Source organism: Periplaneta americana, chromosome 13 (assembly GCF_040183065.1).
Source record: "Periplaneta americana isolate PAMFEO1 chromosome 13, P.americana_PAMFEO1_priV1, whole genome shotgun sequence".
NCBI classification, from domain to species: Eukaryota; Metazoa; Arthropoda; class Insecta; order Blattodea; family Blattidae; genus Periplaneta; species Periplaneta americana.
In genome coordinates this window covers 121,670,704-121,688,551 of record NC_091129.1, presented here as the reverse complement: position 1 = coordinate 121,688,551, position 17,848 = coordinate 121,670,704, and the positions used below count along the sequence as shown (strand labels likewise).

At 35.5% G+C, this 17,848-nt stretch overlaps 1 protein-coding gene across 4 annotated transcripts in view; it reads left to right on the top strand.

The window, feature by feature from the left end:
* bsk (mitogen-activated protein kinase dJNK) overlaps window positions 1–17,848 on the top strand; it is a 952,253-nt gene that overhangs the window by 576,897 nt on the left and 357,508 nt on the right. For all 4 annotated transcript variants that reach the window (XM_069843975.1, XM_069843973.1, XM_069843977.1 and 1 more), the window contains one exon: window positions 15,599–15,626. The gene's annotated coding sequence lies outside the window, so the exon portion shown is untranslated. The remainder of the gene's footprint in view (window positions 1–15,598; window positions 15,627–17,848) is intronic.

Below are 17,848 nucleotides of genomic sequence, written 5' to 3'. Positions count from 1 at the left end.
TCTGGATGTGTTGTTACACCGCGCACGAAAATACATACCGGTAGCTGAAGGTGGAACACTGTAGGCGTACAGTAAGTCATACCCCGTACAGTCTTCAAACAGTATTCTGTAACAGCAGTAGACTGACGTTTAATGTTACATTTCAATTTACAAACGCTAATCACTTGAGGTAACAGTAAACTAAAAGGGGCAAAGGTGCAACCAATTCATTGGAAACCAAAGTCCTTGGCGAAATCCTGTTTTACATTCTCATACCTTCAACAATATCAAAAAAGTCAAAGAAAATTATTGTGATTGCGCTTAGTATACGTGCAGAGGCTGTTTAGACGCAATAAAATAATTGCAATTATAATACATAATGTTTAAGTACTAAGATTATAGACTGTAGAAGCTATTGACAGACAATAAGGTGGTATTTTTACTTGTAGTTCTTTATTTAACGTCCTCTTCAATTTGCACAAATTATTTGGAGGCTGTAAGATGGCAGTTGTAATTCTTTTTTAATGCCCTTGCGAAAATACGGAGGCTGTTCGGAGACTGTAACTTGATAATTGCGATTTTTAATTGACGCTCCTTTCTAACTCCACAGGATATTCAGAAATGATAATTTGATGTTATTTGTTTGTAGGTCTTTATTTAACGTCCCCTTCAATCTACATAACTTATTTGGAGAGGATAAAATGGCAGTTGTAATTGTAATTCTTTATGTAATGTCGTTGCTGAAATACGGAAGCTGTTCGGAGACTGTAACTTGATAATTGCAATTCTTAATTGACGTCCCTTTCAAACTCCACAGGATATTCAGAAACGATAATTTAATAATGTTATTTGTAGCTCTTCATTTAACGTCCCCTTCAGTCTACAGAAATTATTTGGAGAGGATGAAATGGCAGTTGTAATTGTAATTCTTCACGTAATGTCCTTTATAAAATACGGAGGCTGTTCGGAGACTGTAACTTGATAATTGCAATTCTTAATTGACGCCCCTTTCAAACTGCATAGGATATTCAGAAACGATAATTTGATAGTTATTGGTAGTTCTTTATTTAACGTCCCATTCAATCTACGTAAGTTATTTGAAGCGATAAGATGGGTGTTGTAATTCTTCACGTAATGTCCTTTATAAAATACGGAGGCTGTTCGGAGACTGTAACTTTATAATTGCATTTCTTTATTCAACGTTTCTCTTAAACTCCATAGGATATTCAGAGACGATATAATTTTAACTGTAATAATTGTAATGATTCTTATTTCATACCCTTTTTAAACTACACAAGTTGTCAGAGATTGATACAATTTTAACTCTAATAGTAATTTTTTTCACGTCCCTTTTAAACTACAAAGACTGCTCTAAAATGATAAAATTTTCACAATAATAATTATACTTCGTAGTTTCACTTTTTTTTAACTACACGAGGTACACATGAAGAAAGCTTAACGGTAGTTGTAATTCTTTGTTTCACTTCCTTTTCAAACTACAGAGACAATTTATAGATTATACGTTATATTTTACTATGTAATTATTTTTTCACATTCTTTTTAAACTATACAGACTATTCGCATAAGTCAAAAATGCCACTGCAACTGTAATTCTTTCTTTTACGCTCATGTAAACTACATAGGCTGTTCACATATATATATATTTTTTAACTATAATTGTAATTTTTTGTTTCTCGTCCCTTTTAAACTACACAGGCTAGGTACTCAAAAATGCGTAAGTGCAAGTTTGAACCAATAAATTATTGAGATTTGCGATAGATTAATTAGTTTAGGAAATTGTATATTTATTATGTAGAACTACATTTGTATGTAGATCTTTTGTTAAATTATTAAGTTTTGTACTTTTGTGAACTATATCAATAAATCTATCTATCTATATACTCAAAAATGATAAAATGTTCACTATAATAATTATTCTAATCCTTAGTTTCACGACGTACTTTTTAAACTACACAAGCTATACAGAAATGAAGAAAGTTTAACTGTAGTTGTAATTCTTTGTTTCACGTTTCTTTTAAAGTACACAGGCAATTTATACGAGTATTATACAATATTTACTATGTAATTATTTTTTCGCGTCCATTTTAAACCATAGAAACTATTCAGTTAAGATCAAAATGTCACTGCAATTGCAATTCTTTGTTTTACGCTCATGTAAACTGTTGTAATTTTTTGTTTCACGTCCCTTTTAAACCACATAGGCTAGGTACTCAAAAATGATAAAATTTTCACTATAATAATTCTAATTCTTTGTGTCATATCCATTTTAAACTACACAAGCTATACAGAGATGAAGAAAGTTTAACTGTAGTTGTAATAATTCTTTGTTTCACTTCTCTCACTACACAGACAATTCATAGATTTTTATACAATTTTTATTATGTATTTTTTTTTTTCAGTTTCATTTTAAACTACACATACTGTTCAGATATGATAACATTTTGACTGAAATTGTAATTATTCTTTGTTTTACGCTCATGTAAACTATATATCTTAAGCTGTTCAGAGACTCTGTGTAAGATTTTTAATGCATTTATTTAATTAATATTACTTTTAAGCTATGAAATCGATTAAGTATTCTAAGAGGACTGTAGGAACATTGTTGTTAGAATGGCCGGTAATCCAATATACTGCTAGAAAACATTTCCATATGCCGTTTAGCCCTTGAGCAATTTTACTGTATAAGCCTACATCCGAAATTGAATTCCGTTCCTCCTTGTTGAGAGCCCGTCGTACCATGTTGTCCCTGACTGTAAACACAAACCTTTCTGTACATTTAAATGTAGCCTATATTATATTCAATTAGTGCCGACGTCTTGGTGATGGAGGCGTTTCACGTGTGGCTGGTTCATTTAGCAGCTGGTGTGAACTGCGAACTTCTCTCCCCCGCCGCGCCGCGCCCGGAACAGTAGCGCTCGTGCGGAATCGCAATCGCTCTTTGTTACTGAGATAAGTCTGACGTTCATGCTGAGCATGTTCCTGATTGCAGCCTATTTGAGAGTAACTTAGTGAGCTCTTAGGAGGAAGGTAGCCTAAAGGCGGATATCATATTGTGAACCTCATTTTTAATCTACCGCTCAGGAATGGTAAATCTTTTCGTGTCCCAGAATCTAGAAATGGATTACTTGCATTACCACATTATTATTATTATTATTATTATTATTATTATTATTATTATTATTATTATTATTATTATTATTATTATTATTATTATTATTAAGCTCCGCCAATGCCGGTCCCAAGACCGGATGAAAAAGGAGGAGGGGAAGGAGTAACACCTTGTAAAAAAACCTTGGTTCAGCTGGCTCCGGCTGATAGTACCTTGTGAGGGCTCCTTGCCAGGGTTACGGCGAAAATCTCAACGGCAGAATCGGCAGAGAAGTAGACCTTCAGCATGGCGAAACTGGCGGAAGAGGCAACCCTCCTGATGGGGCTAGTACACAGGGAGTAATGATCATGTACTCTGAGATGGCAACCCCATCATGATCTTACCCTACAAGGGGTTAGTAACCTCTTTAGGGGACATTACCTTACTCAAAGTCTCCAATCAAATATTAGCCGGACTGATTTACCTATAACGACTAAGGCAAGGAACAGGAATTGAAAACTTGGAATTGATAGATTTTTTAAACTGGCAACTTGGAATGTACGCGGTCTGACAAATAAAGAGATTGAATTAGAACATGAATTATACAACATGAATATTGATTTTGCCATTATTACAGAAACTAAGAAGAAATTCAAAGGCTCTAAAGAATTAAACAAATATGACATGATTTATAGTGGAGTTCCCCAAGGAAAGAGAGCGTCTGCTGGAGTCGCCATTCTAATAAATAAATTTTGGAAAAACAAAATCCATTCATATACATTTATAAACGAGAGAATTCTCACTATTAGAATAAAGATAAAAAGGGGATATCTAACGGTAATAGGTGTATATGCTCCAGAAGAAGGTAGACATAAAGATTCTGAAGAATTTTACGAAGAGTTGCAAAAATTACTTGACAAAATTAATAAAAATGATTATTATATTATAGCTGGGGATCTAAATGCAAGAATTGGCAAAATCCCAATAACAAATATAGTTGGTACAGAAGGAGAAGAAGTCATAAATAATAACGGTTATAAACTAAGAGAGTTTGCATCACATAATGAACTCCGAGTAACAAACTCTTTCTTTAGACATAAAAAAATTCACAAATACACATGGTCAGCAAGAGGTTACTCAACATTAATAGACTACGTTATAGTAAATAAGAAAATGTGGCCCACGAATCAAGATGTGAGAGTATTTAGAGGCCCAGACATATCATCTGACCATTTCATGGTCGTTGCCAAAATTGCAATATATGAGAAATGTAAGAAAATATCCTCCAGAAAAGAAAAACAAACTGAATCGACATTATTTAAGGTAAACCTTCTCAAAGATCATAGTATTCGCAAACTTTATGAAACGCGACTTGAAAATTACATAAATATAACCCCGAAAAGTAATAATATAAATCTTGAATGGAACAATATCAAAGAAATAATAGCAAAAGCAGCAGGAGAGGCTCTCGGAAGAAGGAAGAAAAGAAATAACAATAGAGGATTAAAATTTTGGAATGAAGAATTAAAAGAAATAATCGAAAATAAAAAGCAAGCCTACTTAAAAATGATAAGTTCAGCAAATGAAGTAGAATTGAAAATTGACTATAAAAGAAAATCAGCTATAGTGAAAAGAAAAGTAAGAAAAATTAAAAGAAACAGTTGGGACAGATATATAAGTGAAATTGAACATGATGCCCATGGAAGACAAGATAAGGCATATAACATTATGAAACACCTTAATAAAATAGATAAAGATACGTTAAAACTGAACTCAATAACTGAAGACGAATGGCTACAATACTACAAACATCTCTGGACCAGTGTAGAAGATAGATGCATAATAGTACAAGAAACGGATGATAATGTAGATCCTATCACTTTAGAAGAACTACAAGAAGCAATCGCTTCAAGCAAAAATAAGAAATCTCCAGGAAGCGACGGAATTAATATAGAATTAATTAAGTATGCACCTGATACAATGAAAAGAAGAATTTTGGATTTCATTAATGTATGCTGGCAGAGTTATTATATACCAGATGAATGGCACGTAGGTCAAATATGTCCTTTGTATAAAAAAGGAGATAGAAATAAATGCGAAAACTATCGTGGCATCAGTCTTTTAAATACTTGTTACAAATTATATGCACGAATAATAGAAAAACGACTCTATCCAATAACTGATAGCATGATACTGGATGCACAACATGGTTTTAGAAAAGGCAAGTCATATGTAGACTGTTTATTTATTATCACCCAACTCATAGAAAAACGTCGCGAATTTAATTTGCCAACATATTTCGCTTTTATAGACTACGAGAAGGCTTTCGACAGAGTAGACCGAGAATTATTATGGGACATACTATTTAATAGAGGAGTACCTCCACACCTTATCAAAACGATACAGAGTTTATACAGAAATAATGTCATACAGATTAAAATACAAGATAGCACAAAAAAAATGGCCGAAATAAACCAAGGAGTTCGACAAGGGTGCCCTCTCTCACCCACTCTTTTCAATATATATATATAGATGAAATAACAAGACTTTGGTTTGAGAAGATTAAACATTTTAATATTGACAATGTAAATTTTACAGCACTTTTATTTGCAGACGATCAAGTAATTGTCAGCCGTAACGAAAATGATCTGCAAATAGCAATTATTAAATTGAATGAAGTTGCCAGTAAATATAATATGATTATCTCCACAGATAAAACAAAAGTAATGGCATTCTTAGGATCTTATCCAATCAGAACAAAAATTGTACTAAACAATAAAACCATAGAACAAGTGAACACGTTCAAATTTCTAGGCTGCAACGTCACTTATAACAAGAGCTGAGAAATAGATGATAAGCTAAATGCTTTTAATTATTTTTGTGGAACAATACGTCGAACTTTAGGTAGGAAAGTTCGGAAAGAAACATTACTAAAGTTTTACAAAGTGATGGCTTTACCAGCTTTACTGTATGGATGTGAGAACTGGGTTTTAAGGAAGAAAGACGAGAGAAGAATTGAGGCTGTTGAAATGAAATTTTTTAGGTTTGTGGCTGGCTATACACTATTTGATAAAAAGAGAAGTGAAGACATTAGATCCGAATTAAAAATGCACAATATTATAGATATAATAAGAAGACATCAAAACAATTGGAGGGAGCATATACAGCGCATGCCAGAAACGTCAATTACCAGAACAATATACAGTCACGACCCCCGTGGGAGAAGAAACCCAGGAAGACCCACAAAAAGATGGCGGGACCAGTTTTGATTTGATTGGAGTGGAACGGATCTTATGGTCCATACCGTAATGCAGATGATGATGATGATGATTATTATTATTATTATTATTATTATTATTATTATTATTATTATCATCATCATCATCTTAATCATGATGAGCATCATTCTCAATTCTTTAAATTTTGTCCGGGCTTGTGTGTAGAATATGAGCCAATCTATATTTACACGTAAGTTATAGCGAAATATTTCACATAGTGTGACGGAAATTGATGAATGAATCGAAAGACAGAAATACAAGCAGGATGGATTGGTGGACGGATGAGTAGAGGGGATAATTGATGAGTATATTAACGGATGCCTGGACTGACAGACATGCAAATAGATGGATGGATGGATTGGGTGGGTAGGTGGATGGATGGATGGATGGATTGGGTGGGTAGGTGGATGGATGGATGGATGGATGGATGGATATTTGAATGAACTTTTGGGTACATACATTGAATGGACAGACGAATGGATTAATAGACCGGTCGATAATGGAATGGAATGAACATAAACAGACCAATGCTGATGGATGTGTACGGGGATGGATACACTGACCGCTAAGTGAACAGGTAGATGACTAGACAGACAAATGCATGTGTAGTTCCATGTATGAATGAACATAGCTACTGTACATACTGTTGCCTGTGTGGGTGGTTGGATGGATAAGCAGATAGATGGGAAAAGAGGTGAATGGCTATTCAGGTGGATTGATGGTTGGATGGATGGATGAATGGACGGACGGACGGACAGACATATGGATGCATAACATTATTGGTGGATGGAGGATGGATGAATGGGTGAACGGATGGATGGATGGATAAATAAATAAGCTTTAAATAAATAAATAAGTGAATGGAGATATACTGTAGATGGGTGGATAAACAGTAGATTATGGACGGATGGATGGATGGATGAATCATCAAAACGGGTGAGTTTGTAGTTGAATGTATGAATAGACAGAAACATGAATGAATGAATGAATAGAAGAATGGATATATAGATTAATAAGTAGGCCTACATAGACTATTGGTTGTGTGAATGGATGTATTCATTTGTTTGTTCATTCATTCATTGATCTATTCATTTATCTATTTGTTTATGTATTCATTTATCGATTTATTTATTTATTAGTTTATTGATTGATTGATTGATTAATGTACTGTTGAACACAAACATTTCAATGAAGGATAGATGGAATGTGAATATATAAAAGGGTATGTGTGTGTGGTTCGATGAGTGGGTGGACGGACGGATGGATGGATGGATGGATGGATGGATGGATGAATAGACAGGCTATTGAATGTGTTTATAGATTGATGAATAGACAAACCGGTGAATAGTGGATGGGTGAATGGATAAATGGACGGATGTACTGTTCTCCAACCAGGAGATTAACCGTGAAAGGAATGTGCTTACTATTGCATCATCTATTGGAGCGAAGTAGATAGATAATATTACCGTTATAACGTCAGTTTAAAAACCATGCGCTCTCCTGCATATGTTATTTTCTGTATGGAGGGATTAAAAGACCAGGAGATTAACAGTAATCTAATTTTGTAACTAGGGTAGTATAAGTATGTGTGTATCAGTGTTATCGTTTATGCTGTGAGAGTTAGCCAATAGAGATACGTGCACCCACATGTGTGATCTTATGACATCAACATTCATTCACAGCATTACCCCGCTGCGTCTCATTCCCCTGAGACTTTCTCCTGATTGGAGTACAGTATGTGTAGATGGATAGATAAATACACAGAAGGACGGATGCGTAGATGGTGTATAGGTGTATACACAAACTGTTGGCTTTGTGGTTGAAAAGATGGATGCATGGACGTTAAATGTACAGACGTTTTGGATGTGTGGATGGATAGATGGTTGAATGGTTGGGTGTGTGTGTAGAGGATCAAATGAGGACGGATTGATGTTGTGGATGCAAGAATCAGTGGATGAATGGATGGACAGGCAGGCAGGCGGATGCATATATGAATAATTGGATGGATGAACTTACAGTTAGATGATAGGTAGCGTGAATGGATTTCTGGATGCACAAATGAATTAGGGAGGGTCGGATTGATATCTTCAAGTTTCTATAGTTTACTATTATCATGTAGACCTACATGTTTTATTCGCTCACTAATCAGTATAATCTTCTATTTTTATTATTATTATTATTATTATTATTATTATTATTATTATTATTATTATTATTATTACTCTCACAGTTCGGTCAGTGAATTATGCTTAAGTTTTTCACTCAAAAAGTCCCAAAGTATACAAAATTGAAACGCTACTAGTTTGAATGTTGCATGTTGAGAAGTTGGCCGTGGAGGAATGCGATTCACATTTTTCACTTGTTTAAGGTGCAGCACGCGACTCATTTATTTGAAATCAGAGATAAAAGTCTGAATGAAATGCATATTATGATTAGCTTTGCAGATTAGTTTGCACGCTGCACGCACGGGCCGCTTATTGTACAGCTCTATCACAATACATTGACTGCAGTGCGTAACTTCGTTGGTTGGTGATTCAGAAGATTGGTGAGAAAATAACAAAGAAGCAGACTTTTTAATTTCAACATTGCCTGCCCAGTTATTTAACTGAAGAGAAATTTTCACTATAGAATCCAAATTATATTATTGATTATATACTCGGCTTTGTCAGTCGTAAGGGTCAAGAATACGGACCTTCGCGTGTTGAGTTCTGCCGGTGCTTTCTCAGTAAAGTAGAATCAGGACTTTTGGATCCTCCGTTTTTTCATTTCTTCAGGTAAGGCCTGGTTCAGCCTGTCAGGGTATGTTAACTCGCAGAACATGCGCCATTATGCATCAGTAAATCCCCATGATTACTTGGAAGAGCCGTTGCATAATCTCAAGATTGGTGTTGGTGCGCAATGTCAGGTGTAAGTATTACAGATTTTCTGGGCCAGTTTTATTTTCCCCACCTTGTACAACTAAGCAGAGTTGTAGAAAAAGAGCTCTAAAGGTAAGCGTTCACTACATCGTATCGCACTGCTCGTACGAATCGCACGCAACGGATATTTTAAGTGCAGTGCGTTCACTGTAACGGCTGTATAAAACATGACGTCGTACGATATTGACATTACTGAAAGCGAAGGAGTTGAGGTTAGGTCTATTAATTACGTCTGTTAGCGAATAAGAATTTGTAATTGCTTCATGCGTCTTAATTGAATAGGAAGAAACGGAAGAAATATTGGTTACATAATATATTTGCAAGAAACGACTTGATTACTGTAATGGGAATGCCTCAAATTACAGTATATAATTCTTCGCAATTTTCTACACGCGAAATAAGTTTTCTGTCTGCCATTTTGGCGCGACACTGAACATGGCACAACATAATAGTAACAGATGACCAATTAAAATTGATTTATTAAAGAAGGCCATGATCGCACGCATCGGAAAAGTTGTCCATCCGAGAAACGTGGACTGATTTGCCGAGAGGCGATGCGTCCGATACGATGTAGTGAACGCGGTTACATAACAATTACAGCAAAGATAGTCTTTTTCCGATTCGTTCGATGCGTGCGTTACGATGTAGTGAACGCTTACCTTAACAAGAAAATAAAGCGTTTCGGCATCGATGTTCGTACAATATATTTTCATCCTCTGCATGTGAGGAATGTTTCCATGACGTTTTAACATACTTTTTTGTTACACCCTGTATATCATTCCGTTAAGTTGAAGAGTGCATGCCGTGCCGAACGCTTGCAAAAACAGAACTACAAGCTGAAAGCTTCGAGGAAACTTATGATTGCAGTAAATTAAGGTAAAAACTGTAACGTGATTTCACTTCTGATTTCTTCCATGTCACTTACTCCATTAATATATTCCTTTGTGGAACATATTTTCCAAAAACATAACTTGTAATTTGTAGTCCATGCCTTTGTGAAAGAGGCTTCTGTAGTTCTTCACTTAAGGGAACTGCTATCCTGTAATACGCCCGGAAATAAAAACTCTAAATAGAGATAAGCCCTCTATTTACATTCAACATATGCAAGAAATTAAATTCAAGCCTCCAGTACATGCACGGTAAGCAGAGTAAAAACAGCATTTTATATTAGAGTTGGGTATTAAGCAAATACTGTATTCCCCAAGGATGTGTGGAGAGCCTGCATGCAGGAGTTTTCAGTTGAATATAATCATTTGAAATTCATATCATTTCTCTCTCGCAAAGAAGGACCCGAAAGCGAACACATTCACATCATGTTTATTTTGTACGCTACCGACTGGGGGGACAGAAACAGTTCTTATATAGGCTACGTCACCACCAGATTTTGTGTGTTCTTTGATAATTGTGCATCGGTCAGCATCTTTACCTGCATTTAATAACAATTCACACAGCCACCGGTGTAGCTCAGGAGGTAGCGCGTTTTTCTGCTGATTCGGAGCTGCGCTCGCTCGTGGATAAGATTCCTGCTTTTCGTGGATTACCTGGTTGGGTTTTTCCGAGGTTTTCCCCAACTGTATAGCGAACGTTAGGTAATGTTGTGGCGAATTTTCGGCCTCACTTCGCCAAATACCATCTTATTATCACCAACTTAATCGGCGTTAAATAACCTACTAGTTGATCATCGTTGTTAAATAACCAATTAATAATAAAATAACTTACTTATGGCTTTTCGAGAACCCGGAGGTTCATTTTCGCCCTCACATAAGCCCGCCATCACTCCCTATTTTCAGCAAAATTTAATCCAGTCCCTACCATTATAACGCACCTCCCTCAAATTTATTTTAATATTATCCTACTATCCTCGTCTCGGTCTCCCCGGAGGTATTTTTCCCTCTGACCTTTCAACTAACACACTATGCATTTCTGGATTACCCCATACGTGCTACATGCCTTGCCCATCTCAAACGTCTGGATTTAATATTCCTAATTATATCAGGTGAAGAATACAATGCGTGCAGTTCTGCGTTGTGTAACTCTCTGCATTCTTCTGTAACTCCTTCCCTCTTAGCCCTAAATATTTTGCTAAGCACCTTATTCTCAAACAACTTTAACCTCTGTTTCTCTCAAAATGAGAGTCCACGTTTCACAACAATACAGAACAACCGGTATTATAACAATTTTTATAAATTCTAAAGATCAGGTTTTTTGAGAGCAGACTGGATGACGAAAGCTTCTCAGCCGAATAATAACAGGCATTCCCCATATTAATTCTGCGTTTAATTTCCTCCCGAATATAATTTGTTTTTGTTACTGTTGCTCCAAGATATTAGAATTTTTCCACTTCTTCAGAGCTAGATTTCAAATTTTTATATTTCCATTTCGTACAATGTTCTGGTCACGAGACATAATCATATACTTTGTCTTTTCGAGGTTTACTTCCAAATCTGTCTGTTTACTTGCTTCAAGTAAAATTTCCGTGTTTTCCCTAATCGTTTGTGGATTTTCTCCTAACATATTCAGTCATCCATATAGACAAGCAGCTGAAATCCATTCAATTCCAAACCCTGCCTGTTATCCTGGACTTTTCTAATATATTCTAGAGCAAAGTTAAAAAGTAAAGGTGATAGTGCATCTCCTTGCTTCAGCCCGCAGTGAATTGGAAAAGCATCTGACAAAAACACACAAAAAATATCATTTACGTATTCTAATATATAGCCTACTATAGACCTATGCATATGAAGCAATTTATAAGGGAAAATTAAAGATTTTATTGACTTTTTCGATATTCAAAGTTTATTTTCATAAATTCTTTATTACATTTTTTGTAATTGTTATATTATTTTCCTTACACGCGCTTTAACATGTACGGTAATATCGTGTGTGTAGGATCTGACAAGATTTTTTCTTTTTGTCATTCTCATTGAAATGTTTTGCTTGTAACTGTTGAGATGTGAGAGGTTTCATTGGCAACTATTGTGATTTAATGACTTCTTTGGCAACGGTTGTGGCCTTAGTAGTTTTCTTCGCAACAATTGTGTCTTTAATGGTTTCCTGGGCAACGATTACAATGAAAATGCAACAGTAATGACTTCAATGTGATGTCAGTGGTTTCCATAACAACAATAATGACTGAAATGGTTTCCTTGGCAACTGTTGTTACATGAGTGGTTTCCTTAGCTATAATTTAATAATTTGTGGTTTAAATATTTTCTTGGCAATGATTGTGACGTGAATGGTTTCCCTTGCAACTATCGTTACTTTCATGGTTTCCTTGGCAACTGTAGTGACGCGAATGAATTCCTTGGCAACTGTAGTGACAGAAGTTTCCTTGGCAACGATTATTACTGGAAATGATGGTTACCTTGGCAACGACATCACTTTCTTCCCTCTTTTCATGCAGTCACTTGGTTCTGAGTTGGCATTTCGCGTTGCGTCAGTTTTAGGAACGCGCCTTGCCGAGTCCTCCAGCTGAAAGCAGGGCGCTATTCATTACGCCACATTTACTGATTGCAAGGGGAGGGGGCGCTATAAACCGGGGTGGTTTTCCTGCCACTACAGTTTATTGTTATAGACGGGGGGCCTGCTTTATTACCCGTTATAGAAAGAAACAAGAGCAGCAGATTTTGAAGTGGCCGCTCCTCGCTTTATTGTTTGAGTGGCGTGAGGATGTGTTGCGGGCTGCAGATCTCTCCTTAAGAGTCGGTCTGGATATTCTCTGCCTTGTCGCACAGTACTCGTAGACCCTCTACGACTCTACGTTTTATCGTCATGTTTTTCTCTGGCATAAAATGCATGTGTATATAAACATTGCAAGAAGTCTGGAAATTAAGGAACAAACACTTTTTTAGCCACGGTTTCAATTCCGGCGGATCTGGGTTCAGAATAGCACCTGATATCTATAACCGGATATTTTTCTGCACTTTCATATGAAGGGTACACGGGAAAAACGATCAAGGTGCATCAAAAATCGAAATTGAGTTAATAATGCTATCTTATAGTGGAAAAGAAGTACTATCATGTGGTCTAGCTAGTAATAAGAAATCATCGTTCTTGACATTCCACTACGTCAATTTCTATTAAATACACACATAACAAAGTATTAAGTGCTTAAACTTTAAAATTCGTTTTTCTCGAAACTTTCTAAAATGGACCTTGATCGTTATTCCCGTGTACCCTTCATATCGATATTTAACACAACTCTGCGTTTTCTTTGCATAAATTAAAATTGGATATGAAAATGTGTTACGGTGCGTAATTTAGACTTTTAGATATTATTACTACGTTTTCATGAAGTATTCAAATCGATTTGATTACGCTTATCGTATTGAATATGATCCCCAATTCCTATTTTCATGCAATCGATACGTATTGAAAACGATCTAAATACGGAAGGTGAATAATAGTAGGTAGTGGTGGTGGTGGTGGTGGTGGTGGTGGTGGTCTGAAGTTTCGAAAGTAATTATGTTGGTTAACATGTCATCCACATCTTAGCATGTTGGTCATCCTGTAGGCCTTGGCTATAAACAACGTTGCGTTTTCTAAATGAGGCGCAAGCATACTCAATATTCTGGCTGTTAATATAGAATGGCAATAATGACTTTCAGGAAAATACAAAATATTAGGTGTAATAAATACGAATTTTCAACATACAGAATTGCGCTCGTTCTTGGCAAAACAGAGGACAGGTCAAACAAATGACGAGCGTATTGAAATCGTTTTGAATACGATATGCTTTTCATGCAACACAATCCGTATTGAATACGATTCGATCTCACTTTTTAGGTGTATCGCCCTTAACACTCAAATCGTTTTGAATCCCCGTTTCCATAAAGGTTTCTGCTTTTTAACGATCTTTTTTACGTTGTGCCCGTAGTCTATATTCGATTGCAGATTGCTTACACAATTCGATTGGATCATGCAGGAATTTTCATTGTGGTTGCATCAACCTTGAGTCCTGATCACGTGCCTTACGTGATCCCTCCCATTCAACGCAACAGAACAAATAGTACAGCCGCATTACCCGTAGTCAGCATATTATTGTATCTCACAAGTGAAGACGTACAAATACCGAAAGTGAAACAAAGCAGACAAACCTCTTTGCGACAGTTAATGACTGAGTTTGGTGACGATGTATTTTCCACAGATGGAAGTTGTGTGAAATTAAAGTAAGTGCAGATGCAGCCAGATATATGGTAAAAGTGGGCATGGCAATTAAACATAATAATGGTTCACGTAACATGATGGCTCATGACCTTCACAGAGTATGTGAAAAACTGCGTGAAAAATTTCTACCAGTTAACAACCTCGTGTGAAATGGAGAAAAAAAATTCTGAAGTCTCCTGCATGAATAAGACATTTTCGTATCGAAGAACATTTGCAAATGAGGATAAATCGCAATATAGCGAACGCCAGTAGGGGAAGTTATCTCCACCCACATGAAATATGCATTCGACACAACACTCGCCTATCACGTAGAGTGTCTGGTGAGCTAGTAGGGGAAAAGTGGAAGGGGTCGTGGGCGGAGCTTCTACATTCGCTATATTGCGATTTGCCCCAAAAATGTGTAGGAAAATTCGACAAGAAGTTAGAAGATGAAAATGTGTTGGAAAAACATTGAATACCAGTCAATGCGTAAAGTCGAGAACGTTCTGCAAGGTGAACATTTTTATCTCAGTTCGTTTGGTGATTTTTCACCAGGGAACCTTGGGCATTTCAAATATGAGCTCGTGACGTCAGTTTAAATAGGGAGGAGTTTTTATTATTATTAAAATCTTGGTCATTTTTTAAATTGTGTCATTATTTCGGAAATTATAGGTCATTTTATAGGTAATTTTTCTCTGATCTTTATATCACCAACTTCGGAGCCCTAATGATAATGATAGAGTTGGTGACACTATTGGTGCTTTTGTGATACTGGTAATGGTGATGGTGATTGTTGTGATGATCGTGATGATGTTACCTCTCCTTGATGTAGACAGATATATCTTTACTTTCCTGCGGCTGTTGAACCACAGACTGTTATTAGAATAATAGTTTATGCTACAAGAGAGTAAAGTAGGATTTTATTCACGAGTGGAATATTTAGCGCACGAGGCGCAAGCCGATGGTGATAATTTCTACTAGTCCCGTGTGGCATACAATATTTTATCCAGTACGACGTGAAATAAATCGTTGCAATGTATAAATATTACAATTTCCTTGAGAGTCCATTACGCTGATCAGTCTGTTATAATGTGATCAGGGATTATACTATACTTATATAGTAAGTAATTAATAACGAAAATAGTAATGTTTTTTTTTTCTTTTGTTCATAGGGTAGAGTGGCTGCAGTTTGAAGACAACGTAAGTACAGAACTTTTTCTATGATTTGTTTTAGATTTATCATCCGTCACAGTGATAGGCCTATGTGATCTCAGAAGATAACAACATGTTTGATTTTGGACTTCACTTTTTCGTAGTGGGAGACTTTTGTATATTTGCATCATATCATAAACTTAGATACAAAGAGAGAAGGAGCTGATATTTAGATAACGTCTGCAATATATAGTTTCCCTCCTTCCCTGATAATGGAGCGGATATATAGCTTCGAAAATTTGGATGGCCTGCATCTATGACTCGGTGCAGATACCCATAAACCTGGCACTTTACAACAGCGATTTTATTTGCGTAATTCTTATAGTTTTGTGTTTAGTTTCGGAATTGTTGTATTTTTTTAATTATATGAACAATTTTATTTAAAAGCTTCATTTTGCTTGTCGCGTGACAATAGGACAATCAGAAGCTGAAGTTCAAGAGCAGTATATAGGGTGTAACGAAATTACTTTTACAGACTTGGAGATAATGTACGGGAGACAGAAATGAATACGTTTTCTTTATATTATCTTTTGAGCAGTAAAAAAAAAATTGCCTTAGTAGAAATAAATTCTGGCAATATTGTAAGTTCGTTACATTTTTATGTACGTTTTATCATTCTGTGCATAAATCTTGGCACGGGAACAACTTCTTTACGATGCAAAACCATGTAGGATCATGTTCATAAACGTGACTGTGAGTGAAGACTTCCAGAGTCGAATTTTGTAGCAAAGTTTAACTTTGTTGAAAGTCCTATTCTTAGACAATACTTCTGAAACTTTGATTTTGACTTTGGTAAGTCGAGATTTGACGATCTGGTTCTGTGGCAATCACAGTCATGGACGTCTAAACGGATTGTTAATTGATAGCCGAAACAGCGTAGGCATTGCCACAAACAGAGCCATCTTATGAGTCACAAATCAACGAAACAATTGAACATCGGTTTAAGTTACACGCGTACTCTCGATTTGTAAACCGAAACGAAAATAAAACCTTTAAACCAACACAACTGTAGTTTAATTCCCAGAACTGGACGACGTATTCTATGTGCCGATGTATCCCTGATACAACACAGTTTTATTTTATTTATTTATTTATTTTATTTATTTATTTATTCAATTTATTTTATTTATTTTATTTACTTATTTATTTATTTATTTTATTTGTTTATTTACTTTATTTATTTATTTAATTAATTTATTAATTTGATTTTATTTATTTATTTTATTTAGCTTATTTATTTTATGTTATTTATTTTATTTTATTTTTGTTTAATTTAATTTTATTTATTTTATTAATTTATTAATTTAATTAATTTATTTAATTTAACTTATTTATTTAATTTTATGTATTTATTTAATTTTATGTATTTATTTAATTTTATTTATGTATTTTATTTATTTAATTCTATTTATTTTATTTTATTTATTTTTTATTTTATTTTATTTATTTTATTTTATTTATTTTATTTTATTCTATTTATTTATTTATTTACTTATTTATTTATTTATTTTGCTTGTACGGAGGAGAAGCCCGAAGGCTAGTACCGCAGCCCGAGACAGCTTGTGCCTTAAAGCTGCTTTATTTAGAAATGATTGTTGAGTACGAACGCCGTCTTTCTTTGTAGATGTTGCGATTCAGCTATATGGTGCCATCTGTCGATTGAGCCATGTAGGCTCAAGGGCCCGATGAAGTCCCACTACAGCACCCCTTCATCCCCACGAAAGAGCACTACGCCTCGTCAGACTGATTCCATCTGTCAATACTACATCACGCCGCATCCTTTTGGGTAGATGCTAGATGGCGGTAGAATTATGAAGGAAAACTGGAAAACCCCGAGATAAACTCTTAGAAATCTTAGCTTTGTCCATCGCAAATATGACTCCACCAATACCAGAATTCGAACCCGGGTCTATATTCATCGTAGTCAGCGCTGTGTCAACTGAAGTGGCAAGGCCTCTCAGCATAATGCTTTAGATTTCTGCTTCGGCTGATTACCTGGTTGGGTTTTTCCGAGGTTTTCCCCAACCGTAAGGAGAATGTTAGGTAATCTATGGTGAATCCTTAATCTCATCTCGCCAAATACCATGTCGCTATCACCAATACTATCGACGCTAAATAACCTAGTAGTTGATACAGCGTCGTTAAATAACCAACTAAAAAGAAAAGAAAGAAAAGTGCCTTATACCACTAAGCTATGATGCAAGTGTTAG